The sequence below is a fragment of the Hoplias malabaricus genome, chromosome X2 (assembly GCF_029633855.1).
Source record: "Hoplias malabaricus isolate fHopMal1 chromosome X2, fHopMal1.hap1, whole genome shotgun sequence".
In the NCBI taxonomy this organism is placed as follows: domain Eukaryota; kingdom Metazoa; phylum Chordata; class Actinopteri; order Characiformes; family Erythrinidae; genus Hoplias; species Hoplias malabaricus.
The window spans coordinates 38,959,367-38,974,528 of NC_089819.1; the positions used below are offsets into that span (position 1 = coordinate 38,959,367).

At 39.9% G+C, this 15,162-nt stretch overlaps 1 long non-coding RNA gene across 1 annotated transcript; it reads right to left on the reverse strand.

Annotated features, from left to right (window-relative positions):
- Positions 1-8,990: 8,990 nt before the first annotated feature.
- On the reverse strand, positions 8,991-9,534 carry LOC136676319 (uncharacterized). The gene is made up of 3 exons (XR_010796281.1): positions 9,506-9,534; positions 9,328-9,403; positions 8,991-9,232 (listed from the first exon to the last, which is right to left on the reverse strand). It is a non-coding gene; the product is annotated as an uncharacterized lncRNA (long non-coding RNA).
- Between the last annotated feature and the right edge of the window lie 5,628 nt (positions 9,535-15,162).

Sequence of the window (15,162 nt, forward strand, 5' to 3'; positions counted from 1 at the left end):
CTATAAAAAAGTTAGGTCTTGAAATAAAAATCCATTATAATATTAATACATACAAAATACGTATGGTAACTGATAAAAGTTATTCGCTGGGGGCTCGAGGTATTCTATCAATTATATTAGGTCTGGAACCAAAGAAAAATCTTACACTTGATGAACCTGAGGCTCGCTATCCGGTAGACGTCCGCGCAGGTTTTTACACCCTGTACGTGTATACAGATATTATTCATTATCAAAGGGTAGGGGATAGTTTTGTACCATTGTTGAGATGTGTACATATAACCGGTGAGAACAACGAAATTGTCACAATAACTTACGACAAGCCACACTACGTACCTGTGAGCAAGAGTTTTATAAACGATATAGTTATTGAAATTAAATCAGACCAGAATCAACATATTCCTTTTCTCTACGGAAAATTCATCGCTAAACTTCACTTTAGACCCGCAAAACATTCATTTCGCGTTTGAAAATGACCGGTATAAGCTACACGGACCCCAGAAATCTTATAGAATATTATACAAATCAAGCAGGAAGTGGTCTTCCGGGGTATCAAGGAACACCGACTATGTATGGTTCCGGGTTAGGCGGAATCTTCAAAGCGCTTTTTAGGATGGCTGTGCCTGTTATTAAAAGGGGTATATCTATTGTAAAACCGCATTTTAAAACAGCCGCGCAAGGCATAGTAAGTGACGTCGTGAGCAACATTATTAACAGGAATCAAAAACAGGATGGATCAGGAATTGCTGCGATTGCGCGCAAGAATGTTAAGAGGCCTCCTGGGAGGCGAGTTGTAATTACAGATAAAAAGCAAAAGCTTGCAGAGAGTAAAGGCAGAGTGAAAAAGAACAAACGAAGAGACAACAAGCGTGCTTCGTCCTCCTCCTCCTCTATCAAACGAAGAAAATTGAACATTTTCTAACACAATGGCTTTCTTACACAGTCTTTCAACTGAATGCACCAAATCTGAGCTAGACATTTTTACGTTACCTTACACTCAAACAAGTATTGAAAAATATACTTATGTCGAAATACCGCCACTTTCCGCCTTGACTGATAACGGACCCTTGGAGTTTTACGTAGCAGGAAATGGAGAAGACTACCTGGACTTGAACAACACCTTTTTACATCTAAGATGTAAGATTACAAATCCTGACGGGTCAAATATTGCTAACGATGCCAAGGTCGGAATGATTAACTATCCCATAGCATCTCTATTTTCACAAGTAGATGTTATGCTCGGGGATCGCCTCATCAGTCAATCAAGCAATACTTACCCATACAGATCAATAATGGAGTGTATCATGAATTATGGATCAGTCAGATCCATAGCTCGGTGGATGGCCGGTCAGATGGATGTAACCGACCCTCAAGGTCGTAATAATGGATTAAAAAACAGGGCTCTTTTTAGCTCAGAAAGTAAAACATTTGATTTGATCGGGCACATCCATTCTGATATATTTTTTCAAGATAAACTTTTACTAAACGGAGTTGATTTAAAAATTAAAATGGTTCGAAGTAAAGAGGAATTTTGTCTAATGAAAGAAGGACCGAGGGATTACAATCTCAAATTACTCTCAGCATCACTGTTTGTGAAAAAAGTAACAGTTTCTCCAGCTGTGAAACTGGGTCATGCGCAGGCGTTACTTAACGCTACAGCTAAATATCCGTTAGAGAGGGTCTCTATGAAAACCTTCAGTCTACCCGCAGGCAGTCGTATCTGTACCCAAGAGAACCTGTTCCTCGGACCCCTTCCTAAAACATTAATTTTCGGAATGGTCGATAATGATGCTTTCAGCGGTGCATACAATAAAAATCCGTTTAATTTTAAACATTACGATACAGAGTTTATAGCTCTGTATGTAGATGGGACACAACACCCTGCAAAGCCATTCCAGCCGGATTTTCAAAACGGGAATGTGGTCCGTGAGTTTCATTCCTTAATTTTAGCTTCAGGAAAACAACTTAAAGATCAGGGGTTGTCTATAAACAGACAAGACTACACCCAAGGTTACACTCTGGTCGCATTCAACCTGACACCCGATGATGACTGTGGGCAGCATCTATCTTTAATAAAGTCGGGTAATATGAGACTGGAACTCAGATTTCGAAACCCTCTTCCGAGGACTGTGAACCTAATTGTGTATGCCAGTTTTGATTCAATTTTGGAAATCAATAGTCGTCGAAACGTTCTCATAGATTATCAATAACCATGGATACCGGAGAACTTACAGAGTTGATGAGAAGTTGTCCGTCTCTAAGAAAAGTCTTTTACGGTGTTTTTGCTAGTGATGAGTTACCCGAGAACAGATTGACGCAGTTTCCTGCTTTGTTCATCGTAAATACCGACCCGAGCCACATGCCAGGGGGTCACTGGCTGGCTTTATATATAATCAATGAAACCACAGGATATTTTTTCGATTCATACGGAAATCGACCAAATTCCCCCATCTTTCCTGAATCTATTTATTATTTTTTAAAAAGGAACTGTCTGGAAATAATACATAACTCTAAACAAGTGCAGAGGTTTGAATCTGTTTGTTGCGGACAACATTGTGTATTCTTTTTATATCATAAAGCTAAAGGTTATACTTTAAATGAAATTATGTCTATGTATAGTGATGATTTAAAAAGAAATGATGATATGGTTGTAGCTTTTGTTAAAAAAATGTACCCTAGAAAAAATAACACACACGTTAAGAATTGTATTCAATGTGTTAACTCTGGTGAAAGATTTACATTGTATTTGAAATAAAATAATAACGATGACACATGTAAAATCATTGAAATTGCATTTTATTTAAATAAAGATAAACATTACATGATTAATTGTTACAAAGATTCATCATTTATGAAATAAAATTACAATATGAATATTTAAAAATTCAACCAGTTTGAAGCGGTAAATCTAGGAGATTTAAAAGCAGGTTCAAGATTAGAGGAATCATAACTTGTAGGGGAGGAAGCAGGGGGAGAATACAACGTTTTGGATTTTTTAACATCAGATATTTTTCGTTAGCGACAGTTTGTAACAGTTCACCCCAGCCTAAAGGTCTCCGGTCATCAGATACTTTTTGAGGAGCTGTGAGATTTTTAATCAAATCCAACATGTGTGATCCTTTTACTGTTTGACCATTGAAAATAAATTCACCTTCATCATTCCATGAAGCTACATCATCAGACTTTAATATTTTCTCCATGATGTAAGAAGCATTTTTTCTGGTTCTGGCTGGAACATTTGCTATAACCTCTTTAATAATTTCATCTTTGGTTGTTTGTAAATCCTCCGTCAAAAGTTTATTTTCAGTCGCCTCCGTCGACGGCTTATTTTCAGTAGGTAGGGAAAGGGTTATTTGAGACGTTTCCTCTTCCCCCTGTTTGACGATGTTTAAAAATCGTTGCAAGGCTGATGCATAAAGTTTAGCCTTTTCATAAGGAATCAAATCAGATCTGTTTAATATATGACGCATCACATCGTCTATATCATTTTCCACCATTTTTCTAACAGTTTCTTTTCCACTCGTCATGTTTTTAAGTTTATCTAATTGGTGTTGAGGCACCAAATACATCTTATCAGCGGTTTCCATGTTATCTCTGACCAGATGTTATTAAACTGCTGATGAAGGGGATTGCGACACTTAATAAAGGGAGAAGAAATCCTCCGGATTGGTTAACAGATATTCTTTTAGTCTCCACAGATGTTCTTTTATTAGCAAATAGTTTAATTAATTTTTTCTGTCTTTTAAACTGATGATATTGACGAGACGTTAAAGGTATGTTTCCTCTCAATAGATTTAGGGCTAATTCGCAGATGGCTAATATGAGATCTGAGGAAGCTTTACGTAATATAACCTTCCTTTCTCCAGGGGTAGCATGAAATAGAGATGTCAACATCTGAAAATTTCTCTTTAGACGCGCAGACATTTTTCAATACTTTACAAACTTTTTCTTTGGAATATACACTGCAGGATTCTCCCACGCAAACAATCCTGACCTGAGACGAAGTTCATCTGGCGTTGATGCTTTTAAATCTACAAATAAATACCCATAAGGTCTAGCAGTTGCTTCTTGGTAACATTCTAAAAAGTATTTGTTGTTTCCCGGATACATTTGACGTGCCAGTATGCTTATCTGTAGTTTATCTCTAGGATTTTTAAAAAGCACCATATAGTTGGTGTTTAGGTTGATGGTTCTGCTACTTTTTCCTTGAAAAAACAGATTTTGAACCAAATAGATGACGCTCAGGTTTCTGTGGTGTGTATATTTTTTAAAAGCCTTCTCTACCTCCTCGTTCTTGCTAGCTGTTTCCATCAGATCATCGATTACCAATAAATTTGTTTTGTGCGGTGGAAAGAGTTCATCATCACACAAAGAGTCGGGTATTCCTTGAACAAAACGTATGTTTATTTTGTTCAGCAGTTCATCATAGAGAGGTTGCCAGCACGTATAACACCATACAATTTGATCCGGGGTTTTTGACATGGAATCCTTACAATTTTCCAACAACATTTTGATAAAAAAAGATTTTCCACTATTGCTTGGACCACACACTATACAAGAAAAAGGAAGCTGAAGTCTAGAATCAAATCCCCTTGGATTCATCATTTTTAGTTAGTTATTTAATATCCGTATGGTAATGTTGTGAAATCGGGTAAGAGAACACGTTTATCGTACACAACTCTGAACCTTTTCATCAGTGATTTGTTTTTTAAGTGAAAGCCTCTTTTATCTCTCACAATTTGATTGTGGGTAGTCATAATTTCAGCATTAGAAATAGGATTTTTCACATGTTCATTAACCAGTTCTGTCAAGGATTTCAAGTTAACAATTTCACCATTGGTGTAGTTTAGAGTAATACCCTTAACTTTCATCGTAGTCTTCCCTTTGAGAGTGCGGTAACCATAGGTTTTCGGACCCCCACTGACAAATTCTACTATTTGATCACCTGTGTCCAATTCGCTCGTAAGGCCTCCTAAGTAATCACTTAGAGGAGGCATCCAGTCACCTTCTTTACTTTTGAAAATGACGCTGTCAGTATCCGTGTATAAGCATCTCTGCTGTAGTTGATCTATCACATTGTATAATTCAAGTCTAGCATAGGCTGTGGTGAAAATACCTATAAATACATTAGCGTTACCCGGTTTGAGACATCTATCGTCTGCGTAACGCCACTGCACCAATGCCACCTCCTGATTCAGAAAGGAGAAATGACTTACGTTATACATATCCGAGAATATGAATTGTAAAAACTCACTAGGGTCTTTGATCAGTGTAGTGTTTGTCCTGTCTGTTCTCTGACACATTTTTCCCCATAAAGAATTCAAAGCCAGTTTAGCCACAGATCTCTGCGCAGGATTAACTTCAATGCGTGATTGTTCTAGTTTGATCCCTTCATTCTCCTCATACTTTTGAATGTACTCTTTTTTATCGGCCTCATTCACCACCCAGGAGGGATAACCTGAACTCTCCTGTTTTGTCTGCAGAAACCTGTCGATGTATTCTGTAAACAAATATTTCGAATGATTAGGGAAGTGCCATATTTCAAACACCTTCAACACTCTGTACCCCTTCTCAATGGCTTTCATCACCTCAACGCTACACCAACTACCTGTCAGGGCCCTCTCCTCATCCGAGTGTTTACAGTTTTGCATTTGTTGTTCAGCACACGTTCGACACAAAGGAAACAAGAGTTTGCTTTTCACTCTATAAGGGAGAACAGGGGCCCACAAGCCCTTAGGGGGGAGAACTTTTGCTCTAATAAGCCCGAAATATTTTTCCAACGGTTGGAAATCACGAAAGATGATAGTGGGGTGACCCACGGGGTACCTCTTTGTTTTATTTACATAAGGATAGAGGGACGTGAAATCGTAGTAATCAATCCTTTCACCGGGCTGTGCTACATAATGGAGATGTAATGCGTTTGTTCGACCACCGAACAGAGCATCTCGCGGTTTTATGCGCTCAGGAAAGTCAAAGCGGGACATAAACAATTTAACATCCTGGTTTGATCTTTTCATCTCATTCCAGGTATGCTCCCACATCATAGTTACGTTCAGTTTGAAAGTGTTTTGCAAAGTCTGAATTCTATCCATAGAATTTTGATAAACATCCCCAAAGGATTGTGAACTCTTACTTAGAGGATGTGGTAAATTTGAAGGAAAACATTTATCACATCCGTGATAAAAACATCTTAAAAACTCAAAAGCCTTACGTTCACTACCGTCGTCATAATAACCATCCACAAAATAGTTTCCGAATTTGACCTCACCTTCATTGAGGGCATGTCGGATGGGGATCTTGTCTCTCTCAGAGATGTACTCGAGCCATTGTATGGAAGGTGTTGAGAAAGATTTCTGACTGTCGATGTAATTATCTAAAGGCGGGATAGCTAAAATGTTTTCAGACAGAAAGTTGATTCTGAATATTTGCAAACAGACACTAGCTATGGTGATGCATTTGAACGGGTCAACCATTGTACTGCTAAGTATCTCATCCCTGAAAGCTATACAACCTTTTCTCAGAATGTGGACGTCGTTCTTACAATATTGAGCCATTTCTTCCTTAAAGTGAAAGAGCTTTCCTGTACATGTATTGTACCATTCAAAAAATTCTTCTCTTTCTTTGGTCATCATGGTGTCTACCCCGTAGAACTCGGGTTTCGGATAAGGTCCTACATAATTCTGATTTTCCACAGTATTCCAAAAATGTGGGAAATAACCTTTTTTGTCTGATGTGAACCCCATAGCCTTTGGAATAGCGCTCAGTCTCATAGGGAGAAAAGAGAGACTATCGATGTATCTCTGTTTATACTCAACATCTTGAAAACACAAGATTTTACCACCTTGCGCTATGATGTTAGGGGTGATACCTTCCTTCACTAAATGGTTCAACAAAAGGTATGAATCATACCCTCTAGCGTTGTGCGCTATGAGTGTATAACTTTTATACTTTTCCTTGCGATACTTTCTAAAGAATGATGCCACGCATTTGTCCCCTTTTGCTGTCCACTCCCTACCTTTGAAATCAATGCAACATATATAATTAGCTACGTGGTAACCTGTTTCTTGATTCGTCTCAAAATCGTAAAAGACGTACTTTTCATCGGGAATTTCAAATATTATAGGTTGCATAAAACATTCATGTGTGATTTCTGAATCAACTTTGGCTCCACAGTTTTTACAACGATTGGTTTGACACTGATGCTTTTTCGATCCTTTACTCTGATCCTGCACGGTATTGCATTTAGGGCAGTAGAATCTAGTTTTGCATAAAGTTTGATCACCGCTTGGATCGATCACTGTTTTATGTTTATCATAACAATACTGCGATCTGCAAACCCTTAGACAATCTTCACATTGTACAGTCTTTTTAGACCGTTTAGGACAGTCTTTGTCAAGACATACGTTGCAATGAAAATCGCATTTGTGATGTTTCTGATTGTTAAAGCCGGTGGAACAGTAGGGGCAGACATAGGATGTACCTAAAACACCTTTAAGATTTTTGACGCCGTAATAATGGTTATCTTGCAAGAACAGGTAAACGGTTTTGTCATGAGGCATGTTAGTGTTCTGAAACAAACTATACCCCTTCTTTTCATCACTTCGGTACAACACTATGATTTTGCAGTTCAAATGTTGCTCAAAGCGTGCGATATGTGCAAAGCTAACCATTTCATCTATGGATAAACCTACATCATTTTGCAGTTGCCTCGCTATTTGTTCTACTTCGAAAATGTTTTTCTCAGGATTCAATATTTGAGAAACGCATAAGGCAAAACAGAGGTTATCTTTGTTGTGAAAAACATACAGATGTTTAATCTTTTTCTGAATAAAATCTGTGCTGAAGATACCCGATAGCTTTTTTTTCCCTCCACCCTGAGGAGCGTGCACAATCCGAATAACTAATTGTAAAGTTTCAGCGGAAAGTATTTCAAATTTACTCTGGATGGAGTTTTCAAACAACATCAGAAAGGAATTCAGATCGATACCCCCATCATTTATCTGAACACGCGACGAAACATTGAGCGAATCACCCTGAATTTCTACAAACACACCATCACTCGGTCCAACTATTTCACCATTGGCAACATTGAGCATTTCATTTAAAATCTCAAGAACATAATTGTAAAATTCTGCAAAGCTGTCGACGTTACCGAGAGAAAAAAAGTTTATCCTTCTTCTAATTTCAGTGGTGCGGAATCTGTCTAAGCGATTTATATTGATATTTGGGTCAAGATCACCTCCCGTTTGTACATCACCATCGTCAGGTGGATTGTCATTGGGGTTATTCTCAGTATTAGGTGAAGGAGGAGGAGAATTGTCATTGGGGTTATTCTCAATATTAGGTGAAGGAGGAGGAGAATTGTCATTGGGGTTATTCTCAATATTAGGTGAAGGAGGAGGAGAATTGTCATTGGGGTTATTCTCAATATTAGGTGAAGGAGGAGGAGAATTGTCATTGGGGTTATTCTCAATATTAGGTGAAGGAGGAGAATTGTCATGATAATCAGGACTGGTTAATGAATTTTGACTTAAATTTATCAGATTATCATTTAATCTCAAAAGACTTTGATTTAGTTCATAGAAAAAATCTGACAAAATTTCAGGATTATTTTCTGAGGTATTAACAGGAGACGTTAAACATTCAAAGTCTGTGGTTGGCTTAGAAGGTTCTGACAAACTGTCATTAAGCTGTTTTACAGCATCTAACAGAAAAGGATTCAGAGTTGTACACGTGTCGTATTCATTGAGTGTGTTTTGTAATTTCGATAAGCTGTGCTCCAGTTCAAAGAAAACATCATGCAAACTTTTAGCTGTATTTTCTGAGGTATTAACAGGAGACGTTAAACATTCAAAGTTTTGGGTTGGATTTACTGACAAACTGTCATTAAGCTGATTTACAGCTTCTAACAGAAAAGGATTCAGAGTTGTGTACGTTTCGTGTTCATTCAATGTAGTTTCTAATTTTGAAATACTGCGTTTTAGTTCGCAGATTATCTGAGTGCTATTTAAATCATGTGAAAAAGGACTGATGTTAGGCTTCTTAGCTTCATTGTTTAAAACCTCGTTGTTAGGGCGTTTTTGCGCCATTTGACTAATACAATAAAGCAAATGAATAAATAAACATTAAATAAAATAAGTTTTACATTCTTGAGTCAACAGTCGATGGCTCTTCACAGACGACAGCATTCGTAGAAAGTAGCATCATAATAGTTTCAGATTGTTTTTACTGAAATCTAAGGATGAGATACAAAAAAAAAAATACAAAAAGCTTCAATTAGGACTAGGAAGTACACACAAAATTATGAATAACATATTGTACTTTACTTACAGGGGAAGAGCTTCATCATAAGTGGATGTGTTCAAGTAGGAGGTGTCTCCAGTTCATAACTGTTTAGGACGTTTGACTAAAGAGATACGAAAATTTTCATGAATAACATTATAAAATACATATTACATATATATATACATTTATATATAAATATATATATATATATATATTTACTTACCCTAAGGACTTAGTCTTGGAGCTTGTAAAATATTAGCTATCACGTCTGTTCTTGTTTGTTCTTAATCTAAAAAATAAAAATAAAATAAATAAATAAATATATAACATTTTTAAAATGAAATATAAAGTAATATTCTTAAATTAATCTTATTTTACGTTATAAATGTCAGTTCTTACCTTTTGGTTCCAGTCCGAACAGTATATCATCCAAAGTTGAATGTCAGCGTGTAATGCGTAGATTTTTGAGCTCCTAGATATACTGAGTCACTTATCGTAAACTTTTCTGACGTACAGCGAGGAGGAGGGTTTAGGAGGGGCAGCGTTAAGACATCTTCAAATGTCATTTTTTATCGTATGAAAACAGTATGTTTTGGGGTGTGGGTCATAGACCGTGGGGAGAAAATGAACGATTTTAAAACAATCTTTAATCACTAAAACACCATTAATCATTTAGAACTTGGAGTTAGAAAATTAAAAATTTACTTATGTATACCCTGTATGTGTGTGTGTGGGGGTACGTGCGTGTGTCATAACCGTTTGATGGGGGGGGGGTGGGGGTTGAGACCGTTGGACGATTCCTGTAATTCCAAAGTGGTGGGGGTTCACTTATGTGTGTGCGCGCGATAAAAGGGGTGGGGTGGTTGATCGTTAGCGATTACGGTAGCGAGTGTGCGACTGATAAAGCGTAGCTCGTGACTTGACACCTGTGATGAAACAGAGCCTGTGCGCGCGTGTGTGCGCGATAAAGGGGTGGGGGGCTCGCGTATGTGCGCGCGCGATAAAGGGGTTCATCGTGGGGGTCGTAGATATCTATAATAAAACAGAGCGAAGGGCGGGAATTACGGTTAAAATACACGTTTATGATTGGTTGAGGGGAGGGCGGGAAATCCGGGGGTAAAATACACGCTTGTGATTGGACGAAGCGAGGGCGGGACTTTTGAACAAGGGCGGGAAAATACACGCTTATTGGTCGATGACAGGGCGGGACTTCCGAGCAAATAAACGCTTCTGATTGGACGAGAGGGCGGGACTTCCTGTCAAATACACGCTTCTGATTGGACAAGGGGCGGGACTTCCCTTCCAAAAGGGGGCGGGGCTGACGTGGGATGACGTGGCACGCTCTGATTGGCCCAAATGACCTGTCAAAACGAAGTTACAAAAAGTGCCTCATATATCTCTCTCTAATATATTTTAATTTGCCTTCACAAAATATTTAATTTTCCTCTTAACATATAGCTTCTAATGAAGCAAAATTGGAACCTCAAACACCTTGACTAATTAATTTTAAACAGCAAAGATGTTGGAAGTTTAAATTATTTGCTTGTTTACTGCTGGACTTATGGGTTTAATGTTGCTAATAGTGGTGGCCCCTGTCAAATATCTCAGGGGGATGGCAATTATTGAGATGGCAACTGGTGACTTGTTCAATATTCTCAGCTACAGTTAGAGAGAAAGTCAGAGAACACTACAGCACACTAATCTGGCCTTACTGTCTGCCCTACACTCGTCTCCTGTCTCCTTCTCGGGCTAGAGTACGCTGGCGTCGCTCTGTTGACTGCCGCTTCTCCCCGTATGTTTTGTTTTGTTTGTTCCCCGTTCCTGCTGACTTTGTGGATTCCCGGTTGTAATCTTCGCGGTTATTCGACTGTCTTCCCCAACACTGCGGATTCAGGCCGGCTTGCACCGAGGCTGTCCTGCCCTAGCTCTGTGGATTCCCGGCCGGTTAGCTTTGCTGCTGTCCTGCCCTAATCTGCGGTTTTCGGTTGCTGTTCCAGTTAGCTTCGCCGCTGTCCTGCTCCAACTTTGCGGATTTCGACTGCTGTTCCAGCGGGCCTCGCCGCTGTCCCGCTCCAACCTCGCAGATCTCGGCTTCGGTTCCAGCGGGCCTCGCCGCTGTCCTGCTCCAACTTCGCAGATCCCGGCTGCTGTTCCGGCTGGCTTCGCTGTTGTCCTGCTCCAACTTTTCGGATCCCGGCTACTGTCCCGCTTAGCTTCGTTACTGCCCTGCCCCAAATCTGTGGTTCCTGCCTACAGTGTCTGCTAGCACTGCGGCTATGCAATTACTTTGCTCCAACCCATTGACAATGCACCTGCTATCTGCTATGACTCTATTACTGGCTATTCCACTTTTTCCCATCCTTGATTGCCCCCACATGAACCCAGACCCCCTGTTCAACTCACTGTTTGTTAGTTATACGGCTGATGAACTACATAAATATAGGTATTCTCACTGCCTTTCCAAACATTCTGCTGTTGCTGCCTGCAGAGCTGGTATACTCAACCGGCGACGCTATCTTCACCGTGGCTCAAGGCTAAATCGCAATAAATCTGTACACTATACCAATGGTAGTAACATTTGCTCTTTCTGGACACTGTCTCGCCCACCTTCTCATTCTACAAAACGTTTTTCTAATCTGTCTAATTTACGCCCTCTTACCCCTGTTCCCCCTAGTTCCTCGTTTGCCCTCCTTAATGTCCGCTCACTCACTAACAAATCTTATCTGTTGCAAGAATTAATATTGGACAATTCACTTGATCTCCTTTTCCTAACAGAAACATGGCAACAACCAGGTGATTACTATTCTCTCAACCAAGCAACCCCACCCAACTTTAATTATGTGCAAAAACCACGTTCCTCAGGTCGTGGGGGCGGTCTGGCAGTGATCTTTAAAAACAATCTCAGAATTACTGAACTTGTTTTCTCATCACCATCATCTTTTGAGTATCTTGCAGTCAAAACACCTGGCTCTATTACCGTACTCCTCATCTATCGCCCCCCCAAATCTAATTCATCCTTTTTCTCTGAACTATCTGAGCTACTCACTCTCGCTAACTCTTCTTCTTCTCGACTGTTGCTACTTGGTGACTTCAATATACACGTTAACACTCCTGACAACAAGTTAGTGACTGATTTTTTAGCTCTCCTTGACTGCTTTTCCTTCACTCAACATGTAGATTTTCCTACTCATGACAAAGGTCACACACTTGACCTAGTCTGTTCTTCTTCTGTCCTGGTTCACAACCTTCATCCTCTCCTGTTTCCACTCTCTGACCATAAGCTCCTTCTATTCTCTGTCCCTATGAATGTAGCTCACCAATCTGTTAAAAGACTTATCTCTTTCCGTAATATTAAATCTGTTGATCCCTGTTCCTTCGCTCAGTCCATCAATATGAGCTTTCCTGTTCTCACTGCTCCATCCTCTCCTGAGGTACATGCCACAATGCTTAACTCTGCTCTTTCCGCGTCCCTCAACGCTTCTGCTCCTGCGAAAACCAAATTGGTCTCTTTCACCACTTCTGCTCCCTGGTTCACCACTGAGCTGCGTGCTATGAAACAAGCCGGACGTCAGCTTGAAAGGCTGTACAAAAAAACCAAATTAACGGTGCATGCTGATGCTTATCTGCAACACATGCGCAAATACAGAGATTCCTTACACACCACCAAGTCTAGGTATCTCTCAGGTCTTATTAATAGGCCTAATGCTAACCCCCGTAATCTCTTTACAACAATCTCTAAACTTTTCAAAGCCCCTGGCAGCAACATGACACCCTCCTCTGAACTCTGCAACTCCTTCTTACACTTCTTTGAAGATAAAATTTCCAATATTAATAACTCTCTTACGATTATCTCATCTAAATCCACCTTTCCTTCCTCACTGTCTCCACAGCCCTCAGTCTGTTCTATATCCACGCCCTGTTTTTCTGATTTCAGCCCGGTTACTCCTTCTCTTATCAGTGATATCATTACCCATTCTAAAAGTACCACCTGCTCTCTTGATCCCCTCCCTACCTCACTAACGAAAGCCTGCATGACTGCTTTGGTCCCTCATCTAACCTCTATTATTAACCATTCACTGTTTTCTGGCTATGTCCCCTCAGTTTACAAATTAGCTGCAGTTACACCTATCCTTAAAAAACCTGGTCTTGACCCAGCAAATCTAAATAATTTCCGTCCGATTTCAAATCTTCCATTTTTTTCTAAAATCCTTGAGCGTGTCGTAGCCACCCAGCTGACAACATATCTAGAATCCAATAACCTCCTCGACTCATTTCAGTCTGGTTTTCGTCCTCACCATAGTACCGAAACTGCCTTGGTCAAAGTTATCAATGATCTGCTGGTGGCTGCAGATACGGGAGCTCTAAGTATTCTGGTCCTCCTTGACTTAAGTTCTGCCTTTGACACAGTAAATCATGCCATCCTCCTCTCAAGACTGCATGAGCTGGGTGTCACTGGTTCTGCCCTTGACTGGTTTAGATCTTACCTAACAGATCGAAAACAATTTGTCACACTTTCTGGACATAGTTCAACCATCTCATCCATCTCACAAGGGGTCCCACAAGGCTCTGTCCTTGGCCCATTACTGTTTATTGTCTATGTACTTCCCCTCGGCTATATTATCCGTCATTTCAATCTTGATTTTCACTGTTATGCTGATGACACACAGATTTACCTCCGGACCAATTCTTTCAACAACCCACCACTCTCCAAATTGGAACTTTGTCTCTCAAAAATCAGGCACTGGATGACACAAAATTCACTAATGCTTAATAGTAATAAAACTGACCTAATCCTCATTGGCTCCAAATCTACTCTAAATAAAACTGGCTCCCTCACACTCTCACTTGATGATGTCACCCTGTCCCCCTCCACTGTGGTCCGAAATCTTGGTGTCACCCTCGACTCTACGCTCACGTTTCATTCCCATGTTAGTTCCGTCATAAAAACCTCATTCTTCCACCTTCGCAACATTGCTAAAATCCGTCCTTCTCTTTCCCAGTCTGCCTCTGAACGCCTCATCCATGCATTCATCTCCAGCCGTCTTGACTATTGTAACTCTCTTCTTTCTGGCATTAGCTCCTCACTACTACATAAACTCCAAATGGTCCAGAACTCTGCTGCCCGTCTCCTCACCCACACCCGGTCCCACCACCACATCACCCCAGTTCTCCACAACCTCCACTGGCTTCCTGTTAAATATCGTATTCAGTTCAAAATCCTCCTTCTCACCTACAAAGCTCTCAATAACCAAGCTCCCTCTTACTTATCGGACCTTCTTCAACCATACACACCTAATCGCATTCTCAGATCTTCCTCAGCCGGTTTACTCACCATTCCCCCTTCTAAGCTGCGTAGTCTTGGAGATCGAGCCTTCTCCAGACATGCCCCCCGCCTCTGGAACTCCCTTCCTCCAGAAATTCAACAGTCAACATCTCTATCACTATTTAAATCCAAACTTAAAACACACCTGTTTGCGGCTGCATTTAATCCCTCTGTTTCTGATTAGCCCTTGTTTTTTTTTTTTTTTTTTTTTTTTGTTTTTTTTTTTTTTTTTAAACCTTGTTCCTGTTTTGTATCATTGTATGTTATGTAGTGTTATGGATGTGATTGTCTTTATGTGTTCATCTGATTGTGACAGCGTCTTTGGGTTACTGAAAAGCGCTTTAAAAATTCCATTTATTATTATTATTATTATTATTATTATTACTGTCAGGATTCTGCCAGTTACATTGTGGCTCTTGGTACCTACGCATATATGTACCTTTGTGTGTTGTTTTTAACAGGTTATGCTACTGGTCAATAGTAACAGACTGCCTCCACATGCTATGCCAAAATGGCAGACTTGTGATTGGTCCTTTTATGTGTCAGTCAAATTTATT